At 45.0% G+C, this 25,903-nt stretch overlaps 1 long non-coding RNA gene and 1 pseudogene across 1 annotated transcript in view; both read left to right on the top strand.

Moving 5' to 3' along the window:
• The window catches only part of LOC141047987 (uncharacterized), a 170,192-nt gene that overhangs the window by 43,824 nt on the left and 100,465 nt on the right, over positions 1 to 25,903 (top strand). The gene's annotated exons all lie outside the window — the stretch shown is intronic.
• LOC141048027 (bifunctional phosphoribosylaminoimidazole carboxylase/phosphoribosylaminoimidazole succinocarboxamide synthetase pseudogene) overlaps positions 3,715 to 25,903 on the top strand; it is a 30,693-nt pseudogene continuing 8,504 nt past the window's right edge.

Genomic DNA, 25,903 nt, shown 5'->3' with positions numbered 1-25,903 from the left:
CTGAGAAATGTCTTCTCCTGTAGGATTGGTGTTGAATCAAATCCATCAAGGACAGGATGTTTAATATTCCAGCCCTTATTGGAATCAATTTCTTCCTTAAAATAAATGCAGTATCATTCTGTAATATACAACTTGCATTGATCAACATGTACCCACACTTTATTGTCTGTGGGTAATTTTAACTACATTAGATGCTTGTTGAACAAGAATCATAACGTGTCCCATGGTTTCAATAACCTCAAAGGGACCTTCCCAGTTACTTTCCCAAGGTCCATTCTTCCTGACAGTTTAATCCTCACTAGAGCCCCTTTCTTGAATGTAGATTCATATGGTGTCTCCATTCTCTGTGTTCTTGATGCAGCATGTGGAAGTATGGCTTTCAAGCTTTCCTGCAACTACTGCAACCATTTGGGCCTTGCAACAGCATCTGTTTGAGGTGTGGACAAAAAATGGTTCAGGTGGAAAAATTGCTTTTCTTCCTGTCATTAGTTCGAAAGGAGGATAATGAGTTGTGGAAGAAGTCGTTCCTCACACTCATCAACCTAAGTATCTCCTTTGTCCAAGAACATCTTAGCAATTCTGGATTTTATTATTCTTTTCATAGTTTCCACAATACCAGCGGCCTGTGGATGGTAAGGTACATTAAACTGTTGTACCCCTAGAATAGTACAAACTGCTTGCATGACTTTTCCTGTAAAGTGACTTCCTCAATAAGAGGTGATAATTCTTTGGATCTACCAAGTACAAAAGACATGATGCTTTGTCTACAGCTAGAGCATTATTTAATCATCTTTCCTGACAGGTAAAATACAACCCATTTAGAAATAACATCTACTACAACCAATGCATACCTGAGACCATTTTTACCTGATGGTAACAGACCAATCTGTAACATGGACCATGGACCATCTGCAGGTGCAATTTGCAGTAGTGGAGGTTTGTCCTTTTGGTCTTGGATTCATTTGAGCACAAATGAGACATGATTGAACAATATTTTATATAGTCTCTTCCATCTTTTTCCAGTAAAAATTCTGAGACTGCCTAACATTTTCTGTTGGCCTAAAAGACCCAAACTTTCATGATTATATCTTGTGAACTCAACCTGTAGATGTTTTGGTACCACAGGACAGAACTCCCCATATAAGTCATGACACAAAACCCCGTTTAAACAAACAAAAGGGAGGTTATGGATCCACTTGGGAAGCAACAAGAGATGTCTGTCTTGTGCAAAAGGGATATGTGGGTCTGTTCTTGAACTGCTGAAACCTCAAGAGGTTAATGTTGAAACACTTTTCTTGTCACGGCTGCCTCTTTGGCTAGAATATCTGCAGTTGCATTTCCAACAGATAATTCATCATATTTTTTATGGGCAGCGTCTTTGACAATAGAATGAAAAACAAAAAATGGTTTTGCTATTATCTCAAATTGTTTATAGCATGTCACTGTGTGTAAGGCCATGTGCACATGCTGCGGTTTTGGCCCTGCAGAACTGCAGCAGTTCCGCAGACATAGTACTTTACCATGTTAGCCTATGGGTTTTCAAAACCACAGTGCTCACGCTGCGATTTTTAACCTGCGGAAAAGCTGTGGTTTTTTTTCTGCAGCATGTCAATTGTTTCTGCGAATTCTGCTGCGGTTTCACACCTTTAACATAGTAGAGGTGTGAAACCGCAGGTCACTTTACCTGCGGTTCCGCAGGAAAAAACCCGCAGGTGAATCTGCAGTGTGTGCACATACCCTAAGAGTCTCATTAAATTGCACAAAGCCTTTCTTTTCCCAAACTGGGAAATCGGTCCGTGGGTGATGGTGACACAGTGCCGACATATTCCGCAGCACTTTACATTTTAGAGGGGGCTTGTACAGACAATATACACTACTGCATAACAATAGACAGAGCAAAACAGATACCAAGAGGAATGAAGGCCCTGCATCATTCTGAAGACCATTATCTATGTATTGAAAGCTTCACATTATCTGACCTTGTATCTAGTTCAGATTCGCTCACAATTAGGAGCCATCTATTATCAATCATCTTGATGACAGACAACTTCCACCCAGAACAGATCAGCTGCAGCTTCTAGAATAACATGGTGATCTGAGAGACATCTCTTCCTGCCATTGGCCTCACATCAGCTCCTCAGTGCTGCTCCTATGTGGTCACTGGTTATTGTGAGGCTCATTAGTATAATCCAACATTTCCCCTCACCTCAGGTGTCTCCTTCTCCCTGGAAGCCAAAAATTTCCTTCTGCATTAGGCTGTTCACCCCTATTCTGAGGATGGACAAAACCTGATCCCTGAATTATGCAAGTGTTGATTAAGTAAATTTGTGGGATAATGGCTTGTTGAAAAAAAAGTTTGTTAGAATTTATTACTTTTAATTAATTTCAGTTCAGTGATCTGATCAGCTTTCACCAGTGGTGATATCTGGCAGTAAGGCTAAGTGCACACGGTGATTTTCTTCCTGCAGACTTTTCTGCGCAGATTTTAAGAAATCCGCAGGTCAAATGACTGGCATCTTTCCTGCTGATTTCTTCCTTTTTATTGTGGTTTTCCTTCAGTGGATTTGGAGAATGGAGCAGTTGGAAAACCGCACAAAAGAAGTGACATGCTGCATTTTTTGGACCACACAAAAACCGCGCGGAAAAGACCGCAGCGTGTGCACAGCGGGTTTTTTTTTTCAATTGTTACCACCCACCTTTCATGTCTCCCCTCTTTCCTCCTAGACTGTAAGCTTGCGAGCAGGGCCCTCATTCCTCTTGGTATCTGTTATGATCGATGTGATTATTGTTATGCTGTAATGTCTATCGTCTGTACAAGTCCCCTCTGAAATGTAAAGTGCTGCAGAATGTCGGTGCTATAGAAATAAAATTTATTATCTTTCATTGATTTAGGCTATGTGCACATGATGCATTTTACCTGTGGATTTTACCGCACAGACGCTGCAGATCCGCAGAGTGATTTACAGTGCAATGTAAATCAAGTTAAAAAAAAAACGCTGTGCACACGCTGCAGTTTTTTCCACGCAGTTTTTGTGCAGTCCAAAAAATGCAGCATGCCACTACTTTTGTGCGGTTTTCCACCTGCTCCATTCTCCAAATCTGCAGTAGAAAACCGCACAAAAACCACTGGAAAACTGCAATAAAAAAAGAAATCCGCAAGAAAAATGCAGGTCATTTGACCTGCGGATTTCTTAAAATCTGTGCGGAAAAATCCGTAGGAAGAAAATCACCGTGTGCACTTAGCCTTACATTATACTGTAAATCACTTTGCGGCTTTGCAGCCTTTCTGTGCGGTAAAATCCGCTGCGGAGCCGCTGTAAAAATGCATCGTGTGCACATGGCCTGAGTGTTCCATTGTTCTGCAGTGCTCCCAGTGGAAAGATTTAGTATTGCAGTATTCAGTGACATGTCATGGATGTCCATAATGGTTGTAATTCCAAGAAGTCTTAGAAAATTTCCACTTCTGATGCAAGATTGTGTGATGCTTTATGCATGGATTAATCAGGACCATAGACTTCTGTCTCAAGATTCAGGTTCTGTTTTTATCATAAATTAAAGCTGTTGGCTGTCCTGCCTCTATTACCAATTCTTCATCAACTGCCAAGTTCAGGCTCATTCACACCTCAGTGTTTGGTCAGTATTTTGCATCAGTGTTTGTATGCCAAAGCCAGGAATGGAACTTACCGAGAAAAAAATATAATTGATAGACTGACTCCTGTTCCTTATTATGGAGACATTCCTGGTTTTGGCATACAAATACTGATGTGTGAAAGAGGCCTTAGTCTGAGTTGACAAGTTGGCATATAATCTAGCAAAAAATGGCTCTCAGCTTGGTATTATGGTGACAATTTATTCCCGGAGTAGTACACAGTAGTAAAGGTTTTGGTCAGACAAGTGACCTTCAGTGTAATAGCTTAACATAGACATAGATGTTCATGGACACACATGAGTTGAGACTGGGCAAGAAGCTGCATGAATGTAAAACTTACTCGCTGTATGAGCTCCTGAATTACCCTGGCTTTGTCCTCATGCAGTCCAAGGACCAGATCACAGCGGGCAATGCAGCCAGGAAGGACCACATTGAGAGGAAAGCATCCATCTCCAACAAGACCACCAGCTGCATATTCAAACTGCTACAAGAATCTGGTATCAAGATAGCATTTGTGACTAAGTGCAGTGCAACTGGTTCATTGCCACTCTGTGAGATGATCCCTATAGAGTGGGTGTGCAGGAGAATAGCCACCAGTTCATTCCTGAATAGGAAAACTTTGTAAATCAAATGGATATTTGATTCCTGTTGTGGACACTCTGACTCAGAGCACAAGTTGTCAAAGGTAGATATTCATGATCTGCAATACTGTCCAGTTCATTTGGATAATAATTTGTGGAATCAGACGATAATCCTGTCTCCTATCATAGCATTCTTGTATGTCAGGGTCATTCCATAAATATCTCACTGCATCTACATAAGGGATCTCAAATGAGCACACCTTCTCAATATCAACTTCCCGAAATAACAGTGCATGGCCCTTGTTGTGTTGATACTTAGATGGAATTTTAAGGGTCTCCCTTGCCCAAATCATAGCTTGTATTGCAGTGAATATGTTCTGGTGCACAAGCTTAGTGAAGCCCCTCTTCATCAGAGTAGCCAGATCCATGGATAATCCTTATCTGCTCCCGACGGGCGTCCCTCTTGTCTTGGCGGATCTGCCTGTCTCGTCACTGATCCTCCGAGCTTCCTTGGCCTCCTCGCTGAGGCAGCACACCATGATGGACTGCAGAATAGTGTTGAGCGATAATACCTGATACTGAAAAATATCGGATCAGAATGGATCGGGTGATCTATAAAAAAAATCGGGTATTGCCGATTCCGATCCCAGAAGTCCCATTCAAGTCAATGGAATAGAAATATCGGAATTAAAAAAAAAAAATGCTTTTTTTCCCTGTAGGTTAATTCTACATGAAGGAAAACAACTAATAATAATGCAGAATTTATTGTGGGATGTATAGGAGACATTAAAGCCATAGAGGCTTAGCCCAATCAAATGGAATAGCAGGAACTTTTTTTTTTTTTTTTTTTTTTTTTTTTTGATCGTAGTTACAAAGATATTGACTATGTTAAAGTCTTTAATATTTTGTGAGATATGTATATTTCACTACTTCCTTGCTCTTCACCTTTTTTACTTATCCCACACGATCTCCTTCATCATCCTCAGCAGCATCTTTTTCATCAACTTCTTCACCTTCATCTTCTTCTTCACCTTCTTCCTATTTTATTACATTTTTCATATTCTTCTTCAACTATTATTCATATTCTACTTCATCTTCTTCATCATATTCTTATGTGTCAGGCATTCCTGTAGTTGTAATCTATAAAAGTTTGAAGATAACACCTTCCGTTCAGCCTGTCACAAAAGATTTACAACAGGATTTGTCTGCGTTCAGTTTGGCATGCAGCAGCAGGCCTTTTCCAGGGGCAACACGAGGAGGAACGGACTCACCCCCCCATACACTGCTTAGTCGTCTTCTGCTTACAAATTGGATAATATCATTTGCTCAGATTTTTAGTCTTATGCTTAATGTTCTTCTGCTTTTGGTTTATATGCTTTTTGTTCTTCTGTCTCTTCTTGTTCTGCATCTTGGTGGTTGTCTTCATGTTCTTTGTCCTCTTGGTCATCTTCATCAGGGTCATTCTCAGGGAGATCAAGAATCAAAAACCATTTCCACAACCTTGAACTTGGAAAAGTAGCAGAAGGTACAAGAAGGCTGAGGAACTGCTGAGAACCAGCTGACGGTACTAGATCCCGGATGGGTAGCAGAAGGAACAATAGCAAATGGAACTAACGAGGACCAGCTAACTGTGCTGGAACCCAGATGGGTAGCAGAAGCTGCAAGAGCAAATTAAACTAGCGAGGACCACCTGTCGGTGCTGGAACCTGGAGGGGCAGCAGAAGGAAGAAGAGCCAATGGGACAACAGTGGACCAGCTGACTGGGCTGGAACACTGTTACTAAGCAGGAGGTACCGGTGCTGCAAAGCACTACCAAGGACCAGCAGACATTGCTGAAACTTGGATACAGAGAAGGAGGCACTTAGGCCCAAGGCTCTGCGGAGAACCAGCTGACGGTGCTGGAACCCAGATGGGTAGCAGAAGGTACCCATAATTAACAAAGTTGCAAGGCCACCAGCAGGACGCAGTTACCGAATCCCACAGTCCACCAGGGGGGTGCTTGTCCTATTGGCACTACGGAACCAGCCTTTAGTACCAGAACCCGCAGCCCACATAGGAAGCACCGAAACTGCAGGCACCATAGACTCGGCTAACCCGACTGCAACACGACAGGCAACGTACTGGTGGCAAAGTGACGTTGACACTACCCAGAAACAGCAGGTGTGCTGGAACCAGGCTGGGCAGGAGGGAGTACCCGTGCCAAAGACACTGCCGAGAACCAGCTGACGGTGCTGGAACCCGGATGGGTAGCAGAAGGAACAAAAGCCAATGGCACAACTGTGGACCAGCTGACGGTGCTGGAACACGGTTTCTAAGCAGGAGGTACCTGTGCTTTAAAGCACTACCAAGAACCAGCAGACGTTGCTGGAACTCAGACACTGAGAAGGAGGCACCTCTGCCAAAGGCTCTGCCGAGAAACAGCTGACGGTGCTGGAACCCGGCTGGGCAGGAGGGAGTACCCATGCCAAAGACACTGCTGAGAACCAGCTGATGGTGCTGGAACCCGGATGGGTAGCAGAAGGTACCCATAATCAGCAAAGTTGCAAGGCCGCGAGCAGGATGTAGTTACCGAATCCCACAGTCCAACAGGGGGTGCTTGTCCTATTGGCACTATGGAACAGCCTTTAGTACCAGAACCCGCAGCCCACATAGGAAGCACCGAAACTGCAGGCACCATAGACTCAGCTAACCCGACCGCAACACGACAGGACAACGTATCGGTGGCAGTGACGTTGACACTACCCGGAAACAGCAGGCGTGCTGGAACCAGGCTGGGCAAGGAGGGAGTACCCGTGCCGAAGACACTTCTGAGCAGCAACTGGCGATGTTGGAGCCCAGGGGTCAATCATGCAGCAGGATGAGGCCTACTTGGAGCGAGTTTTATATTGGTTGTACACAACTACTGATTGTAACCGTGCTACACTTCGGCCTCTGGCTGTACTGTCTCTAGTATTTCCCCTGGTCTCCAACCCCGCCAGTCACTGCTCTGTAGTGTCATCTGCACAATCCACACTTGTTCCTGGGTTACAGGGGTTCAGTCACGTCAGTTGATCCCCCGATGTGTGTCAGGTAAGGTCTCCTGCTCTGTCCACATTCCCACTACTAGTAATGGGAATGGGGAAAGAGCAGGAGACATTGCCGGACACACATCAGGGGATCAACTGACGTGACTGAACCCCAATAACACAGGAACAAGTGTGGATTGTGCAGACGACACTTCAGAGCAGCGACTGGTGGGGTTGGAGGCCAGGGGAAATACTAGAGACAGTAGAGCCAGAGGCCGAAGTGGACCACGGTTAATAATCAGTAGTAGTGTGACTGTGTAGGCAGCAGGAGACTTTGCCATTCACACAGCAGGGGAGCAGCTGGCGTTGCTGAACCCCACAGACACAGGAGCGAGTGTGTTTTTCTCTGTGAAGACGGCACTTCTGAACACCAACTGGCGTTGTTGGAGCCCAGGTTGAGGCATGGAGCAGGCTGAGGCCTGATGTTTTGGGCATGTGGAGTCAGCAGGAGACATTGCTGTCTACACAGCAGGGCAACAGCTGGCGTTACTGAAGCTCACTAACACAGGAGCTAGTGTGTTTTTCTCTGTACCGACGACACATCTGAGCGACAACTGGTTGTGTTGAAGCCCAGGGATTATAGTTCAGGTGGTATAAACATGAACACAACAGGAGACCTGGATACAGTTGCCAACCAATTATTTAGTCGGGAAGAGGACTGGAAAATTCTGGAGAGATCCAAGCCTTGTTCATTTTCAGAAAAGTAAGCCAGTCGATGTTATCGGAAGATAGTCGCGTGCGACTGTCTGTTAGTACACCACCTGCGGCACTAATGAAGTGTTCCGATAATACATTGGCATCAGGACAAGCCAGCACCTCCAATGCATACTGGCTAAGCTCTGGCCATGTATCCAGCTTGGAGACCCAAAACATGAAGGGGGAAGAGCCATCTGGGAGTACACTGACAGGGCAAGACATGTAGTCTGTCACCATCTGACGGAAACGTTGCCTCCTGCTGACTGGAGCCGTCAGTGATGGTGTAGACAATTGTGGCGGACACACAAAACTTTGCCACATTTGGGCCATAGTGATCTTGCCTTGTGCTGAGGTGCTGCCTCTGCTCCCTCTTTGTGCTGAGTTTCCTCCACTGCCTCGACGCACAGAGCTGCTTTGTAAAGCACTAGCACCACTGCTGTCGGGTGGAATGGGAAAATATGATGGACTGCACCAGTGTGTCTTGGTACTCCCGCAGTTTACGCTCCCGGTTCAACGTTGGTATGAGGCTTTGTAAGTTGTCCAGGTAGCGAGGATCTAGGAGGGTGTACACCCAATAATCAGCCGTGTAGAGAATGTGGGCGATGTGGCGGTCGTTTCTCAGGCACTGCTGCATGAAATCCACCATGTGCTGCAGACTCCCAACTGCCAAAGAACCGCTGTCCCCTGCTTGAGGCATGACTTCTGCCTGCTCTGCATCACCCCATCCTCGCTGTACATACTGACTAGAGCTTTGTGCACCTCCCTCCTCTGGAGAGATGTCTTCCTCCTCCATCGACTCCTCCTCATCCTCCTCACAAAGTGTCCCCTGCCTAGGCCTTTGTGAGGAAGCACGTAGCGCAGCCTGTCCAGAAGCAGATGGCATTTGGGACTTCTCATCCTTCACCTCTTCCAAAACCTCATCCCTTAGTGCTTCTGGTGTTTTTTGAAGCAGGCAGATAAGGGAGACAGTCATGCTAACTAGTGCATCAACTGCACTCTCCATCTGCGTGGAATCATCGAAGGCATGCAAAACGAGGCAGATGTCCTTCATAGAGGCCCACTCAGTGGTGCTGAAGTGTGACTGGCGCACTGTTTGCGCCTGATGCAGCTGGTACTCCATGACTGCTGTCTGCTGCTCACACAACCGCTCCAACATATGTAACGTTGAATTCCACCTAGTGGGTAGGTCACATATGATGCGATGTTCCGGAAGGCGTAATCGGCGCTGCAGAGCAGCAAGGCGCGATCTTGCCGTGCTGGAATGCCGCAAGTGAGCGCACTCTATACGGACCTTGTGCAGCAGTGCATCAAGATCCAGATGGTCATGCAGAGCTTTCTGATGGATTAAGTTCAGCACATGTGCCAGACATGGGATGTGAGGGAGGTTACCTAGTCCAAGAGCTGCCACCAGATTTCGGCCATTGTCACACACTATCAAGCCCGGCTGGAGCTTCGCTGGCACAAACCACACGTCTCTCCTGCTTGATGGCATTCTAGAGCTCCTGCACTGTGTGGCTTCGATTCCCCAAAGAAATTAATTTGAGTACGGTCTGTTGACGTTTGGCCACAGCTGTGCTCATAACGGTCGTAACAGGCTCCTGCTGTGCTGTTTCTGAGGAACTTGAGTAGGAGGAATAGTCAATGTGTACAGACTGGATTCCTGCAATCCGTGGAGTTGGCAGAACACGTACAGCACCACTCTCCAGATCTGTACCTGGCTCCACAACATTGACCCAATGGGCAGTGAGGGAAAGGTATCGTCCCTGTTCTTGGTTACTGGTCCACGCATCGGTGGTCAGGTGGACCTTGCTACTAACGGCGTTTAGTAGCGCTTGTTTTATTTTTCCCTCCACATGATTCTGCAGGGCAGGGACAGCTCGCCTGCTGAAATAAAAGCGGCTGGTCACAGTGTATTGTGGGACTGCCAATGCCATGGAGTCCCGGAAGGTGTCAGTCTCCACCAGCCTGAATGAGAGCATTTCAAGTGTCAGTATTTGGGCAATGCCAGCATTCAGAGCCTGTGCTCGGGGATGGTTTGCCGAGTATGGCCGCCTTTTATCCCATCCTTGTGCTACCGATGGCTGTCGAGTGGCCTGGGAGTGTGAGGATGACTGGGAACGTGGTGTGCTCTGGGTGGAATGTCACAGGGTGTCCGGACAACAGTGCCAGAGGTTCTTCCTTGGCGATCCTGTGAGGAAGCCGAACCAGTTGTGTGAGCTGGAGGAAGAGGCCCCAACACGAGCTGAAGAGGTGGTAGGTGGTGCTGCACGTTGGCCTACGTCTTCAGTGTGTCTGTAACTCCAGCTCGTGCTTGGTCCGCACATGTTTCCATATATTAGTGGTATTGAGGTTGCTGACATTTTTCCCTCTTTTGACTCTGACACAGCTTGCATTTGACAAAGCAAATGTCATCAGCAACTTTGTCAAAAAAGGACCACGCATTGCAAGTCTTGGGAGCGCCCGTTTTGCCTTTTGAAAGAGGAATGCTCCTAACGGGTGCCGAAGTGGAGGCTACAGGCAACAAAGTCTGCCCCCTCCCTCTCCCTCCTGTTTCGGCCATTCGGGGAATCTCTTCGTCAGAGCTGCTCCCACCACCTTCCTGTTCCTCACCCCATGATGGGTCAAGGACTTCATCATCTACACTCCCCTCCTGGAACACCTGCTTCTCCTGGGTTGTCTCGCCAGCACCATACGCACCAGAAAGTGGCACCTGTCTCGTCATCTGATGCGTACTGAGGTGTGCTGACCATAGGCACTGGCCCACCCGCCTCTTCAGATTCAGAGGGACAAAGCAGTTGCGCATCACTGCATACTCCCGCTTCTTCACATTCTGGAATGCTGCTTGGCTGGCCCCCTCTTTCCACGCCAACAGATTCAGAGAACATTAGTAGAGACTGTGATGGCTCCTGTCCAGGGCTCTCTGACTGCCTGGGCACTTTGGCAAGTGGTGAAGAGACAGATGGTTGCTCTTCGGTGCTCTTGCCCTGAGAGGATGTGGAAGTCATTGAAGTCGATGCGTTAGCTGACATCCATCCGACAGCGGCTTTAATTTGTTCCTCCCACAGCAGTGGGGTACGGCGAGGTCCTACAAAGCTCCGCTTAAAGGACTGTTGCCTGCTGCGGCCACCAGTGAGTCAGCATCCCCCAGTTTTAGCAGGCACAGAATCCCCACATCCTCTCCCTGCTGAAACTCTACGCCCACATGCCTTACTCCCTGCCTTCTTCATCTTGCTAGACTGATAAAGATAGGCAGAAAAGTACAAAGGGGGGCTTAGTGTACTTATTCCTGAACAGCTGGTTACAGGTATAAGAAACACTAATTTTATGAAGTGTGTGTGTGTGTGTGTGTGTGTGTGTGTGTGTGTGTGTGTGTGTGTGTGTTCTACACAACTTTCAAATATAGTGCTTGGTGAACTTAGTTTTTTTTCAGAAAAAAAAAAAAAAAAAAAAAGGATGTGACCAAAGATTTGAAAGTGATAGCTCCAAAAAGTTGGTGATACTATTACAATGCAGGCAGGTAACCTACAATGCAAAAGATGAGGCTCCAAAAAAATTGGGTAATACTAATCAGGCTGCAGCTGAAGGGCACAAGCCAGAAAAAAGGCTTCTATATCTACACCTATATATTGCTTGCAACCAACCAATGTAGATGGATACGGATGGATGCACACTAATAGCAGAAGAAAAAATGAGCTGCAATGAAAGAAAAATGTGTGAGGCAGTGACGCACGCTGAGCGGCCTACAACCAGACGTAGCTGCAGGACACACTACTCAGCGTGAGCTGCACTCACACAGAGACCTTTCAGACAGCTGTGAACAGTGCAGCTAAGTGGGCACTAGCACTGAAAGGCTGCAGAAAGGCTCCGCTGTCTACTACTAGTGTTTGCAACCAACGTATATGGATACGGATGGAAGCACACTAGATAGAATTTTTGAAAAATAAGCAGCTCAAAAAGAAAAATATGTATGAGGCAGCAGTGATACACGCTGGGCGGCCTACAACCAGACGTGACTGCTGGACCCACTCCACAGCGTGAGCTGCACTCACACAGCCCTTGCTGACAGCTGTGAACACTGCTGCAAGGGAAAAGAAAGCTACTGTGGTGGTTTATGTAGCCTGGTTAAATCACAATATGTTTTGTAGAATCGCTATTTCTAACTGTCCCTCAGTCTTCAACAGCAGCCTGTCCCTAACTGAAATCACAGCAGTGACCAGAAATGGTGGCGGCTTTTATAGTGCATCATGACATCATTTCAGCAGCCAATCACAGCCATGCCAATAGTTAACATGCCTACCAGGATGTGCCCACACGTCTGAGGATTCCCATTGGCTGAATCAAAGCGAGCGGGCTCATAGCATTATGGGAGCTTCCGATTCCGGTATCGGAGTCAGTATCGGAATTCCGATACAGCTAATATCGGCCGATAACCGATACTTGCGGTATCAGAATGCTCAACACTAGATGTGACTGCCACACAGCCGCAACACATGCAGCTGCGGCGCCTAACCGCTGATAAATGGGAATGCTCCAGGTTTCCGATGCAGCTATTTGGAAACCGCTAAAGGTATTCGGATAAGCCCTAGTGACTGGCGAGCACTAAAAAGCTCGGGCGCTTATTGGTTGGGTCCAGCAAATTGGAATACCCGATAAACCCGTGTAATGAGCTCAATGTAAGTCTATGGGAAAATGGGAAAAGTAAGCACTTGTACCACAACCTCCCACCCCCCATCGGGTGATTTTGGGGCCTAAAAAAATCTGAAATCCTTAGGAACAGTGTTTAAACTACATGGTATCATCATGGGGGAATACCCCTGGAAGCATTTCAGACTCCCAGGTCACAGCTATGAACAATGTTGTCAGTCCTATACCATTTTTACAGGCACAAAATAAAACATTCAAAAATGAAACTGAAATGGATTTTCCTGGGAAATGTTAAGGAACATCCTTTTCATGGTAATTTTGTATGTGTAAGACAAAATAAATAACCAAAAACAAAAATGTTCTTCCACCACTTGGGCTATGTTCACACGTAGTGTTTTGGATTGTTTTTCAAATCTAGCATTGCTTTCAACCAAGGCAAATGCATTCACTGGGAAATGTCACTTGAGGAAGTGGAGACTAAAGGGAGATGGTAGAAAATGCTTCTGTATGGTGCAGCCATTAGTAGAAGATGGGGGGTGTTCCCATAGTGCTGCATGAAGTATAATTCAGAATTCTGAATTCTGTTCTGTGCTCACCTCCATTTGTCTTGGCAGTACTGTGCAGCGGTTTGGCTGATTTGCACATGGTTAGTGATGGGAAGGGATCTTTTACTCTAATTGGGTACTGTTCAAGAAGCTTCTTGAATAATCTTTATCAAGTTGCTCTCCTGGATTGATTCCTTCTTCCACTTCATCTTCTTCTTGGTCTTCTATCTTCTGTCCACTTTCTCTTCTTAACTGCTGCAGATCTGTGGAACTAGACAGACAAGTTAGTTATCACTACCATTGAGAGTGTAAGTTAACTAAAACTAATTGACCAGACATCTTCTATAATGCATCATTGCTTATCTCCACTTCTATAAAGATGGGTGGCAGGGCTGCCTATGGCTGGAGGTGAGACTTACCTTGAGCTTTCTCCTCTTTCACCCAATATTATTGTTCAACTTCAGATGGGAAATTCCTTCTTGCTGATGGGTATGGTTGATGTAAGTTTCAGCAAGTTCTCAATCTTCAAAGGTTTTCTTGTGCCATTTGGTAAAATAGCTCTTGCCTCTATTGCACTCACCAAAGGTTGATGAAATCTAGAGAGAAAATACGTTAGTGCTAGTGACTACCACACAAGTAAGCATAGAATTCCTACTATTCAAGCCGCATGTCATTGTTCTCAATACTAATCCTCAATTCCCAATTCAGACCATCCTGACCAGAAGCACAGGCAATCGCCACCTCTTGGTGTACAATTGTAAGTGGAAAAGTCAGGTCCAGCTTCTTGGTGCAGTTGAGCATTTGCTGTTTCAATTTATGCAATAGTGCAACACACAGACCCCTACTGCCGTCCTATGCATTTTGACTCTTGGACTAAGACTTCATAAGAGTCAAAACACACAGGCTGGCAAGAGGCGTCTGTTTGCTGTGATATACTGGAATATGTATTGAAACAGCAATAAATTAGTAACTGCACCTAGAAGCTGGACATGTCTTTTCAACGTTTCCTACTGTTCACTCACTTCTCATGGAGCTTTTCCAAGTCCTTCCCAGAATGTGTAATGGGTTGTCCTTTTAACGTCACAAAAAATGGTTAACTATCTTTGAATTCTTCAGCTCAGTTGGTCAGATAAATTTGAGGTATGTTTCGACTAGCTATTGAATAAAACTTATGTTATGGATTTGCTTAGCTGAACATAGAACAAAGTAAATATATTGATTTACCCTTACGCACATCTTCCTGCCAGGGCCGTATTGTTTGTGCTGCTCTAGGCACATTTAGTGCTGCCTCTCCCATTGGTGAGCATGAGTAATGCAGATACTGTCGCCTGTCACTTGGGCTACTGTCAAATTAGCGATTTTTGCATTTTGCAGCAGATCCGGTAGTTTTTCTGCATTTGCCATGTAACAGATCACTTGTGGCAGCACTGCATTCAGCCTCATTCATTCCCTATGGGACTTGCAGACATGTGCGACACTTGGGGTTTTGCCGTGATCCAGCAAATGTGGTACTTGTAGCAACTGAAAAAAAAGCTGCTAGGTAATGAATGAGGCCGGATCTATGTGTATGCCCATGTAGCTCTTTCAAAGATACTTCCAGCAATATTTTTCAGTCTATTCATCTGAAATCGGTTTGCATACATATTCAAATGAGGGAGTAGATCTGTTGCTCCAGCTCTATACCCGCTCCGTGCCACCTCTTCCTGATCGACTTGCAGCTTTTTTCCAGAATGAAACATATCATAGAGGCTGTCAGTGAAGCAAAAGCAGGTAGCACTCTGTGGGAAATAGAGCTGGAGTGATGGAAGGTTAAGATCCACCACAGTCGTTAGGCATAATTTATATAACAAATAAAATGCTGATTACTGAATAAAGGGAGAAAGGGGCTGACCATATAAAGGTGTTAACTGAGTTTGTCTTTAAAAGAGCTACATGCACATATAAGGCTTGGAGGGGTTAAATCCTGCAGACTGCCATTAAATAAATACATTGGAACATAGTGTATAAGTATGGTAAAATAGCAGTCCTTGCTCCATAAAGCGCTACAACGCCTTCATTCAACTGATCAATGCTGATGTCAATATTGATTGCCTATTATAAGGATAGGATGAGTGAAGAATTCTGAAACCACAGATATGTGATAATCATCCTAAATGGTGCTTGGCGCTCTTCCATCCGGTTCTCATTATCAAACTCCATGAGCACCTGATCATATTCACTAAGAGCTACAAGGAACATTATGGAGGTGTATCCACTTCCTTCTCATTGCTGCCCTCCTATGTCCACCATTCTGAAGATGACACTTTGTAAATCAAATGGATATTTGATTCCTGTTGTGGGCACTCTGACTCAGAGCACAAGTTGTTGAAGGTAGATATCCATGATCTGTAATACGGTCCAGGTCATTTGGATAATTTGTGGAATCAGACAGTTGATAATCCCGTCTCCTATCATAGCATTCTTGTATGCCAGAGTCATTCCATAAATATTTCACTGCATCTACATAAGGGATCTGAAATGAGCACACTTTCTCAATATCAACTTCCTGAAGTAACAGTGCATGGCCCTTGTTGTGTTGATACTTGTATGGAATTTTAAGGGTCTCCCTTGCCCAAATCATAGCTTGCATTGCAGTGAATATGTTCTGGTACACAAGCTTAGTTGAAGCCCCTCTTCAGCAGAGTAGCCAGATCCATGGATAATCCTTATCTGCTCCCGGCAGGCATCTCTTTTGTCTTGGTGGAGCTGCCTGTCTCGTCATCACTGATCCTTCCTTGGCCTCCTCGCTGAGGCAGCACACCATGATGGACTCCAGAGTCATGTCTGCTAACTGCTAGTGGTGCTGGAAAGAGACAGACTCCCACCCTGGAAGTCACAGACCTGCTTCTCCTTGTAAGAAGGGGGATTGCTGTGCAGATTGGGGGGAGGCAGACTGATGAGACAGGAGATCCCTTTAAATAAATACATTGGAACATAGTGTATAAGCATGGTAAAATAGCAGTCCTTATTCCATGAAACGCTACAACTCCTTCACTCAGCTGATCAGTGCTGATGTCAATATTGATTGCCTATTGTAAGGATAGGATATCAATATTAAATCCTCAAATCAATTAAACAGATGTTTAGTGCATATGATGTCCACAGAGCTAATACACAATGCTGCCAGCAGAAATATTCTTGTATAGGTATTACGGTAGCACAGTGGCTCTGTGGCTAGCGCTGTAATGGTGGCTCAGTGATCAGTGCAACAGCTTTGTAGGATTGGGGTTCAAATCCCACAGAGGATGACAGTTGTGCAGAGTTTGTTCTCTCAGTGTTTGGAGTGTGATAGGAAACCCACACAAAGACCTACTAATAGGATATTTAGATTGTGTGCCCCAATGGGGACAGTGATGTATTTAAAGTGTGTGGAGTAAAAAGGAACCTGTGACCTCATTTTGCCACTATAAACTGTGGCCACTGCCTTTTGGAGCTGTAGGGATTTAACTCGCTCATGAGCCACCCAAGTCAATCAGGAGGCACGCTCCTTTAAAAGTTCATAGGGTTTATTCCTCCATAACCCATAAACCAGCACATAACATAAGGAATAGCCTTTAGCTCAGGCGAAAGCAAGTATAAGTGTCAATTGTTAAAGGCTCAATCCTGGAGCCTCAGCAAGCACAGGAGGCTTATCCCTCCTCGCATACAGACAATATACTCAGGCCTCACCGGATCAGCAGCCTCAGCACGTGGTCTTTAGGAAGGTAGCACACCTTCCTCCACCTACGCCTGCCGTGACCTTCCACATGGCTCAATCTGATCCATGCTCTCTCCAATGGAACCTACTCTGGTTACCTTATATGGTCCATTGCCACGCCCAGCGGGTCACATGGCTATGACCTCATCACAGGTCCTTCAAGCATTCATACACATATACTTTATTTTGACACTCTTAAACACACCCCTGGGTGGATTTGTAGATTGATCCTGCCCATCTCATCAATCATCTGAAGGCTTCTCTGTTATGAATGGGTCACCAAGGAGACAAAAACAAAACAAGCTAAGCCCAGAAAAACCAGAGAGGTTGGTAACTATGCAGATTGCAGATCCCTGATCCTACCACACAACTAGCAGCAGCCGTGGAGTGTGCCTACGATGAACCTAGATGCCTCGTCACGGCCGGAGGACTAAAGCCTAAAGCAAGAAAATGGAAAACTAACTGCCCCAGAGCAGACCCCAAAGGAATAGACAGCCCCCACGCATGTATTGATGGTGAAACAAAATGAAAACACAAACACAGGCAGGAAAATAGGCTGAGCAAGCGATGGGGCCCAAACTAACTAGAAAGGAGAGGAAAGGAAAGACAGTCTGCAATCTGCAAAAAACCCTACAAAAATAATGTCCAACACTTCTGATAGCAAAATTAACCCTGAAGTCACTAGACTTCTCCCACTGTATCAGACATCTGAAATATTCTGAGACAGAGCAAAAAGAGGCGAATCTAATAAGGGACAAAAAGCAAATTGGCAAATACAGATAAATAAGGGTGGAAATTCAGCACAGCCCAAGCCGTGGCAGGCTGACCACAAACTGAATAGACCAACAAAATCAAGTGTGAACGTTAACAGAGAAACTTAGCTTGAGCTGACTGGAACAGAGCTGATGACCAAGGCCTGACAAGCAGAAGGAGTCACCAGCTAATGAATAGGGCTTCTGCTGTCTTAAATCCAATCTGAGACTCCAGAGTTCCAATCGTCATCCTCATTCTCAGGTGGCAGATCTCCACCGATTAAATCAGCCTCACTACCTCCTGTTACCAGCAGAGGGAGTCTGGAAGGAACTCACGACTGGTGAAACAGAGAATGAACTCCCAATACTTCTCCCTGACACCTTGGAATGACAGATCAGCCCTGCTGATCAACACATAAGCAAGCCTTCATCTCAAGGCCACCCACCTTGAGATGCATAACGATCCTTCAGCATCCTATACCCATTACCACAATGGATGTGACTGCAGGCCCATCCTGGGACACCCACACAGCGCCCCCTAGCAGACAGTGGACACTACAACACAGTGCTTATCTACAGCATTCTAGAATGCTCTTGATAAGCCCCTGATCTGACCTGCAAGATCAGAAAAATGTTTTATTATACTCACCCGGGGGTGTTCCGGTCTGATGGGTGAGCAGGTCTGGCACCTCCCATCTTCATGCGATGTCATTTTCCTTGATTTGTCATGCTCCTGTGCAGGTGTACTGATCTGCACTGTTGAGGGCAGAGTAAGAAGAGCCCAAAGGAGGTTACCTTCACTGCTCCTTATTCAGAACCACGTGGCCAGATAGCAGGTTTGCTGGGGGGAGGCTTTCTGCCCTAGACATACTGGACCATGTAACTGCTATGGTTAGATGAACAGGAAGGGCAACTGGACCGGAAGGTGTGCAGGCAGAGGGCATGAAAGCAGAACGTGCCAGAGGGAAAGCAGCTTTCAGCACCACACTCCCAGGGAGAGGACTGCCCGTCAGAGCACAGAGGCTGAGAGAAGAGCAATGGTGAGAGCTGTAGTTGAGTTCGTGGACTCTGGAGCCTTCATGACCAGAGAAGACATTGCCCCTGATAATGCAGAGACAGTGACCCGAGCGTGTATCCCTGGTGACTGCAGTGGCAAGCTGCTCCTCCCTGTGTGGAGAATTTATCCCCTGTAAATAAACTCTTTAACCATTGGCCTGTCTCTGATCCGTGGTGACATCATCAGTACCTGCACATTATTACAGTCCTGCAGTGCGCAGGTGCTTGGCCTCTCTGACCTTTACCAGCTCCTGTGCACTACAGTACTTTGCTCTGCCCTCAACAGGGCAGATCAGTACACCAGCACAAGAGCGCAGCACAAAGCAAGGAGGATAACGACATCGCATGTAGATGGGAGGCGCTGGACCTAGACCTGCGACACCCATCAGACTAGACCGCCCCCGGGTTAGTATAATATAACTTGTTCTTTGTATCTACAGCTTTACAGAATGCTGTAGATAAGCCCCTAAAGGCAGTGGACACATCTTATAGCGACAAAACGAGGTGACAGGTTCCCTTTTTAATAATATTATTTATTCATTGGTATTATGCTATGTCACAATATCAGGATCTGAGGATCTTCTGTTTCGAGGTGAAGAGCTCTGATGCGATGTTGCTGCCTGTCTCGCTGTCTTCCTCTTTTGACACTGCAGTGTTGTGGACCAAATATTGACTGATTAACAACAAGTATGGTGTCTATGTACTAACTGAACTATAAACTCTCCCCATAACATGTCCAGCAGACATTGTAGGATTACTATATTGATTTTATTCTATTACTGCCCAGTCTCTGACTAAGGCCTTACTCATACGTACATGTTTAAAAACATAGTTGAAAAAGTGGTATCTGTGTCTTTGGTGTATGGTCACTGTCAGATTTTACAATAAGGGTATATGCACACGTTGTGGATTTGCCTGGGGATGGCGCATGCTCAGATTCAGATCTAGTCTCCTGAGATCTCGGGGCAAGATCTAAATCTGAGCATGCACCGCCCCAGTGGCCATTATCCTGGAGGCTACCGCATTGCTCAAGTGGAGCTTCAGGGGCCTCTGGGCTCTGACAAAATGCCAGTGAAGCCCCCTTTGCTACAGAGCCGCCGCCCTAGCAGAGAGCTGCACAGAGCACCGCTGCCATAATGAGGTAATGGGGATACTTTACTTGCACCTTCCTGGTGAGGCGCCCCCTCACCTTGTCATTGGGACCACTCCTCCCTCCCCCATCTTCCCACCACCACCATACACAATGACCGCAGATTGCTCTGCACCTGCCCTATAAGATCACATCCGGCATACAAGATGACCCCCAGCTTTTAAGATTCAGGGCTTAAAAAATCATCTTGTACGCCCAAAAATATGCTATAATGTCCAGGGAGATCTCTAATATATGTCCATAATATATAATGCTCAGGTAGTAGATATATAATATACAATGTACAGTCCAGGCAAATCTATAATATATAATGTCCAGCTAAGACCAGAGGCAGAGATGTATTACAACACTCCCACCCCACTCACTCTATCTGGGACTGGGAGCAAACATTGCCAGTGCTGCTGCTGCTGCTACCATTCACTCTCTGGGACCATCTGGGAACAAACATTGCTGCTGCTGTGTGCTCCAGCTCCAGCTCAAGCCAGTAGTAATGGACAATAGAGACACAAAATGGGGAGCTGACAAGCACCTTGACATGTTTCACCACCCTGGGCTTTAGGTGTTGTGGGGAAAAATGCCTCCAGAAACACTGGTGTTCATGATTTCATAACCATTTATTATAAAAATGAATGAACAAAAGAGAAATCTTAATTGCATCAGTATTTGGGGACCAATCTCTGCCATCACCAGTTCTAGGTACTTGTTTGCACACAGTTTTTGATGGCATTTGTCAGGCAGGTCTTTCCAAACATCTTGGAAAACTACCTGCAGATCTTCAGTGTATGAGGCTTGTGCAAATCCTGTCTCTTCATGTGATCACACAGACTGACATTGAGGTCAAGGGTCTGTGGGGCCAAATCACCTCCAAGTCTCCTTGTTCTTTATACTGAAGGCTGTTACTAATGACACTGGATGATTTGGATTTTCTGCTGCAGAATAAACTATAGTTAAATTTACTATTTGCTCTAACATTTAGATGCAATATATTTTTACAATTATATTTAACGTGCTATGTACTGTGGATTCCTATTGGTGATAATGGGATATTAGTAGGTAAAGTGCCCAAAATGGTTAAGCAACAAAACGCTTGAATATTTTGGTGCAATAATGTAGATTTGCAACCCATTTCAAAGACCTTCATTGTCACGGAAGACCCCAACTATCTGGAGGGAGGGAAGCTCTAGCTAGCCAAATACTGAGGCGGAGCTGGAAAGGCCCACTTGGGACAGGAAGATGAGTCAGATGTTTCAGATGTCTGTGGCTTGAATGTTCTGCTTCCATTTACAAGCCTGAGTGGTAATTTTGGGGGAAGTGCAGAGTCTGGAGAAAGGGTGGCCTGCAACTGGATTGCGCTGGTGGCCTCCTTGACAACTTAAATTGAGAAAAATGACCCTGCTCTTTGTGTTCCTGACATGTGCTTTTCAGACCATCTCAGAGACATCCATGAAAGGCATGTAGTCTGCAAGTGGGATGAGCTGAAGTGGCCGCTCCGTCGGCTAGGTGAGACCACTATTCAGATTGAGGTCCTTTTTAAGATCCCTTGAACAGGGCGGAGTAAAGAAAAGGAGTCTGGTCTGCATGGATGACCTGTTGCTAGGTCCATAGTGATATTTGTCACATCATGTCATCTAAACTGGCAATTGACATCAACACATTAAGAATTCTCTTGGTGCAGATGATTCTCCTGAAACATGGTGGTGTACCCTTCTCATGTCATCCTGGAAGCTGAGTGGAAACATGTTTGTCAATGGCACTTTCTGGTCTCCCTTCTGGACTCATGTGGTCATTGCAAAAGAATCCCAAAGTAAGCCTATGAAATGTAGACAAGTGTTACAGGTTGTTGGGAGAGCGAATAGAAAGAAGCAGGTATAATGTAGATTTCTTCAAAAACTAGATTAAAATGCAACAATATCCTTTTAATTCCTTCTATTTCTTATGGATACATTAAAATGAATACTTGATTCAAAAGACTGAATACTGCACATGTGAACTTGGCATAAAAGGATCCTGTGAACAGGTCAATGATGCTTACAGTATTAAGATGGCAGAACAAGTCATATGTTTGTATGAACTTGTGGACAGACCTCCTTAGCATTGGAGTCTTCTGTGGATTGTCAATTCTCTGCAAAACTTTCAGATTAAAAATTATAGGTTTCATGCAATACTAGCTTGTTAAAGCTGCTTCTGTTTCCATAATCATGGACTTCTCAGAAGGTTCCATCACCAGGATCTGGTTAGAATGATCGTGGCACCATGTCCCTCCATAAAGTCTTATAATTTTCACATTGGATCCAAGAGAGCAGTGTGACTACTGTATGGATGAATATGATTGGCTTTCAGGCTTCTGTCTCAAGACTTAATAGAGAACCCAGAAAGCAACACATGATCATAAACTCAAGCTGTTACATAAACTGTAAAGAACAAGCCCAGAGGTGATAATGGTAAAATGTATATCTCAAGTTTGGCAATCAAGATAATATACAACAGAAAACATATTGTGAAAAAACGCTGACATAAGACCTGATATTCTCACTAAAGTAATCTGTACAGCAAGTTGCAAAAAAACCCCAAGCTATTTGTTCTCCAAATTCTTTTACAAATTCCTTTGCCTTAACTGCCAAGTTGATGCCATGGTCCAAGACTTTTACTTTCTAGGGAAAATTGAGGTAATAGAAGACAAAACTGGATGAGTACAAGAGGATCATGGATAGAAGACCTGGCCTTACTTGTTTATGGCTTCTCTTAACCTCTCCCAATGAGCAGGTGGACTGCTGTATGGACTTTGTTTCCAGTTGATGTATACTCGGTACATTGTGTCAGTTTCCATTGCTTTAAACCAAAAGAAATATCCAGTCAAAGCAACAAAGACCCTTCCCCATGAACAATTATGTATAGTAGGGCTCAAGATTGAAGAATAATGTCTTAGTCCTCTGTATTCATGTACAGGATAATGTGACATGGACAACAGTTTCCTACAAGTTGGGTCAAAGCAAAGCCACTCAGTTTGATTTTATGACTAGTTTTGTCCATGAGCAACACATTGTCTGGCTTCAGGTCCCTGTGCACCAACACTCTACCATGCAAATAGTCGAGAGCCAAAGATATCTATAATGCACACCTGTCTGCATCCTTGGGAATTCCAACCTGCAGAAAACAGATCAGTACCATGAGATTTGGATTGATCTGAGCAGTGACTTGTCCAAAGCAAAAATACCAAACATTGAAGATGTTACTGTTGGGACAGTGGCTGCTATAGTGAATAAAACTGTTGCAGTGATTGCCGCATGGCAATCACATTGTGTATTCTGAGAGCCACTGCCAAATTAATTGGGCAACTACTTATGTCCAGTGATAAGGTATTGGGAAATCTAACTTCATCATTTTGTCTGCTGGTATTTGCTTTTGGATGCACAATAGATGGTGCAACCTACAGGTATTTTTATGGAATGATAAAATTGGCCCCATGCATTGGTATTTGTCTCCAGACCACTGACAGAGCCAGCTGAATTTGCTAAGAACTAATGACCATACACTATCACTACTTACGACTCACCACTTATTTGGTCAACACCCATTTCTCCCAACCTTTCCAAATTCACATCTTTCTGGGAAAAGATGGGCATCTTCTATATGTAAGATCATGGTGATTGGATAACTTCTAGATGTGTGGAAACTTTTTACAGCTTATGTTGCTAATAAACATCTGGATTTGCCAATGACCTACAGATAAACCTCTCTGCTCTATGGTCAGTTAAAATCATTATCACATGTTTATACCTAATTTACCACTTAAACCAACTTGCTTAACTTAAATCTTGGATATGCAGGAGTTTGCATGTTGACTGTGAGTTCCAGAGGACACCATTAAGAAAGAAGGTGAGCACTGAATGTTTATGAGATTGTCAGTATATCGGTGCTGCAGGGTGAATTTTTATTTATAATGGTGGAAGGAGGCCAATGGTTAGATCAGATGTCACCAGTGACTAGAGGGAGACATGAACAGGTTGCTTGATTTGTCTAGGTTTTGTGCACTGGATGGATTGGAGTGACTGTGAAATGTCAGCCTCTGTGCTGTACATGGGAGAGGGGGAATGGAGGGGCTGATGGAGTATACAGAATGTGTAAAGGGGCAGTAATGGCAAAAGTAAGCAGCAGCTAAGTGGTGTGCAATTAAACAAGAAGCATATTTGTTTAAATATCTGGCCAGCCTTGCCTGTCTCTTGCCCTGTCCACATGCCATGTTTAACCGGCAAGACACTCTGAAAATATTGCACTTAGAAATAAATTGTGTGCACACATGCGATCCCGAAGCCACATCTGAATTTATCAGAAGTTTTCTAGGATGAAAAGACTAATTTGCTTTGCATAATTACTTAATTAGCAAGTGCCCACAGCAGGCATTACTATGTAAGATGCATAAACGCTCATACTTGGCAGCAGAAAAAAAACCAAGTGAAAACACTGAACATTTTAGAAGGGGATCCCAGGGGTAATGTCTTTCCTAGCAGAGTGACATGGTAAGCATGCTGATATGAGGAGACTTTAAAGCTGCAATGCTCCTTTGGGAAATGTGCAAGTTGTTGTCTCTTCAGAGAGGAAGAGCAAGAACTCTAGCGCCACCTATAGGGAGTTGATCATTGACCATTAGGATTGCTCCTTCCTATAGGTGGCACAAGAGTTCTAGCCCCCTTATGAAGATTCTTTTAGCAACATTTTAGAAGCAAACGCAGGAACAAATGGTAAATGGCGGATGCCACGCGCACAGATCACTGAAAAGCTTCTGGTATATTTCTAATGTCCACTCAGACCAAGGACAGATCAAATAACAGCACTCGGTGGCCATTTTTCAGGATTTCTAATTCACTGTACACCTTTTCCTCTTTACATTTATTCTTTGCTATTATTTTTGCAGCCACGAGTTCCTCTCTGACTGGGTGTGATGCCAAGATGACCGGAGGTAAAAATCACAACAGATCAGAACAAACTGCCATATATTATATGAATCTGTGTAATGGATCACTACAATGAATATGTATGTGCCTCCAGTGTATCTGGTGCAGGATACATTGGGGAACACTGAGGATAAATCATCTCTTGTCCAAATCCTCCCTCACCAAGCTCTTTACAGAAGTCAAAACTGCACAGGTCAATGGGGTGTTCTGTGTTGTCCACATCTCTGAAGGGTAAAGCAAAGCATCTGGCATCACCATCGTCTTGAGCTGGCATGTCTGCAGCATCAGAGGTCATTATATACCTTCTAACTGCAGGGATTATACAAGATTTATTAAAATTTTACTAGAATCTCCAAATTTTACCCAATAAGAATTAAAATTAGCCTATTTGGTATCACTACAACTGAAGAAGTACAAAAAATGTGGTGTAATCCCTACTTCTGGAGCCTTAGTATTTGTTACTGTAAAAGCTACTGGGTCGCCCTCCCAGGGCTGCAGGTTACTCTGTATCGGGCCGGTGTCAGGGGAACGTGTCCCAGCAGCGGTGACCCAGACTGTGGCCCTGGGAGTACAAGTCAATGGCGGTATATGAAGTTATTGAAATGAAATAGTTTGTGATGCCACCTGTGGTGCTCGGCAAGGGAAGTGTTAAGCCGACGCTGCAGACAGATCCTCTGGGACAGATGGTGGGATGCAGCAGTGATGGTATAGCCCTCCACAGGCAGGGCTGATGTCCCAGGGCAGTGTAGTTGTAATGGGAAGGTGCAGGCAGTGTAAAGGATGGTACCCAGATGTAGTGGTGCTGAGCAGGTTGGCGTAAGAATTAATGGAGGACACCGAGGCTTGCAGTTCCAAGGCTTTACTCAGTCTGCGGTACACAAGGATGCCTGCCTCCGGGCTGTGTCCTCCAGGTCAGAGACTCAGCCAACCTCCAGGCCAGATAGAAAGCTCCTCTCCAGCACTCCGCCAACATGTACCTTTCCAGAATGACTCCTGTATAGCTCCTTTAAGTATGACAATCTCCAGTACCGTGGTACTCTGAAGTTCCTCCTGTCAGATGTTCCTAACAGCTCTACT

This window comes from Dendrobates tinctorius, unplaced genomic scaffold (genome assembly GCF_039654945.1).
Source record: "Dendrobates tinctorius isolate UK_male_01 unplaced genomic scaffold, ASM3965494v1 ptg000131l, whole genome shotgun sequence".
NCBI lineage: Eukaryota > Metazoa > Chordata > Amphibia > Anura > Dendrobatidae > Dendrobates > Dendrobates tinctorius.
The sequence above is the reverse complement of the archived record's forward strand: the minus strand, read 5'-3'. Positions and strand labels throughout refer to the sequence as shown.